Source organism: Mizuhopecten yessoensis, unplaced genomic scaffold (assembly GCF_002113885.1).
Source record: "Mizuhopecten yessoensis strain PY_sf001 unplaced genomic scaffold, ASM211388v2 scaffold5575, whole genome shotgun sequence".
Taxonomy (NCBI): Eukaryota; Metazoa; Mollusca; class Bivalvia; order Pectinida; family Pectinidae; genus Mizuhopecten; species Mizuhopecten yessoensis.
Genome location: NW_018406117.1, coordinates 179,082 through 181,842, shown reverse-complemented (window position 1 = coordinate 181,842; position 2,761 = coordinate 179,082).

The window sequence follows — 2,761 nt, the reverse complement described above, 5'->3', positions numbered from 1 at the left end:
TTTTGTACATTTTTGTAATTATGGACTATTACCAGGAGTTACATTGGTACTATATAATAATATTTCTTTTTACATTGAAGCTATATGGCCTGCAGTAATCTTTCCCATTTTTCCATTCCTTGTTAAAATTAGCGAGATGCATTTTGAGTATTGTAAACATCTTTGATCAAGATTTTCGAAGCTAAAACTGATAGACCAGTTTGCAGATACCTAGCCGTATACATATATAGTTTTAGGTTAAGAAGTAATAAATGATCAACATTGTGTTTTTCTGTCATAGAAACCAAAGATAAAAACAATCTTTATTGAAAGCAAATGGAATTAATAACACATCTAGCACTGATTCAAAGTTGAACTTCTTTACATTCCCATAACTATTGTTTCAGTGTCAGGTTTTCAAATGAAAGTATCACAGTATTGTGAAGGATTGGATATTAGCATTAGATATACAAATTACACACCAAATGATAACATCGTTGTCAACCCTAGTATTCAGGATTGAATGTACATTATATAATGATCATTAGTTATACAAATTACATCGTTATCAACCCTCTTGCACCAGCTTCGCATTCAATGAGGGTGTTTTCAATTAGATATTAAATTTTAGTATATAACAATATGAAACGTAACTATATAAATCAAAACGTCCTCTAGTTATCGTTGCTGTGTCATTAATCAATACTTTGCACATGTTGTTCCAGTACACTCAGCTGTAAATATGTGTATCAGTATATGTGATAGTAAATAATCATGTAGCATGCTGCGTTCTTTCAAGAGAAACAAGTATCATCAGTCGTCCAAGTTCCAGCTTTATTCACCAACTGGATTGTTTTATTACACTTAATTAGCGGTAAAATGGCCTGTTGTATGGACACTGATGTCATGTGACCTTATTTGTTGTATGGACACTGATGTCATGTGACTTAGTTGTTGTATGGACATTGCTGTCATGTGACCTTTGTTGTTTTTTAGGACACTGATGTCATGTGACCTTAGTTGTTAAGTCGACACTGATGTCATGTGACCTTAGTTCTTGTTAGGACACTGATATCATGTGACCTTAGTTGTTGTATGGACACTGATGGCATGTGACCTTATTTGTTGTTAGGACACTGATGTCATAAGACTTAAGTTGTTGTATGGACACTGATGTCATGTGACCTTAGTTATTGTTAGGACACTGATGTCATGTGACCTTAGTTGTTGTATGGCCACTGATGTCATGTGACCTTAGTTGCTGTAAGGATGCTGATGTCATGTGACCTTAGTTTTTGAATGGAATCTGATGTCATGTGACCTTAGTTGTTGTATGGACACTGATATCATGTGACCTTAGTTGTTGTTAGGACACTGATGCCATGTCACCTAAATTGTTGTATGGACACTGATGTTATGTGACCTTAGTTCTTGTTAGGACACTGATATCATGTGACCTTAGTTGTTGTATGGACACTGATGGCATGTGACCTTATTTGTTGTTAGGACACTGATGTCATATGACTTAAGTTGTTGTATGGACACTGATATCATGTCACCTGAATTGTTGTATGGACACTGATGTCATGTGACCTTAGTTGTTGTATGGACACCGATGTTATGTGACGTTAGTTGTTGTATGGACACTGATATCATGTGACCTTAGTTGTTGTTAGGACACTGATGCCATGTGACCTTAGTTATTGTTAGGACACTGATATCATGTGACCTTAGTTGTTGTTAGGACACTGATGCCATGTGACCTTAGTTATTGTTAGGACACTGATATCATGTGACCTTAGTTGTTGTATGGACACTGATGGCATGTGACCTTATTTGTTGTTAGGACACTGATGTCATATGACTTAAGTTGTTGTATGGACACTGATGTCATGTGACCTTAGTTATTTTTAGGACACTGATGTCATGTCACCTTAATTGTTGTATGAAAACTGATATCATGTCACCTTAGTTGTTGTTTGGACACTGATATCATGTGACCTTAGTTGCTGTAAGGATGCTGATGTCATGTGACCTTAGTTTTTGAATGGAATCTGATGTCATGTGACCTTAGTTGTTGTATGGACACTGATATCATGTGACCTTAATTGTTGTATGGACACTGATGTCATGTGACCTTAGTTATTTTTAGGACACTGATGTCATGTCACCTTAATTGTTGTATGAAAACTGATATCATGTCACCTTAGTTGTTGTTTGGACACTGATATAATGTGACCTTAGTTGCTGTAAGGATGCTGATGTCATGTGACCTTAGTTTTTGAATGGAATCTGATGTCATGTGACCTTAGTTGTTGTATGGACACTGATGTCATCTGACCTTAGTTATTGTGTTGACACTGATGTCATGTGACCTTAGTTATTGTTAGGACATTGATGTCATGTCACCTTAATTGTTATATGGACACTGGTATCATGTGACCTTAGTTGTGTATGGACACTAATGTCATGTGACCTAAGTTGTTGTGTTTACACTGATGTCATGTGACCTTAGTTACTGTGTTGATACTGATGTCATGTGACCTAAGTTGGTTTATGGACACTGATGTCATGTGACCTTATTTAGTTATTGTGTTGACACTGATGTCAGGTGACCTGAGTTGTTGTGTTGACACTGATGTCATGTGACCTTAGTTGTTGTATGGACACCGATGTCATGTTACCTTAGTTGTTGTGTTTAGATTGATGTCATGTGACCTTAGTTATTTTTTGGACACTGGTGTCATGTGACCTTAGTTATTTTACAGTCCCTGCGTCCACA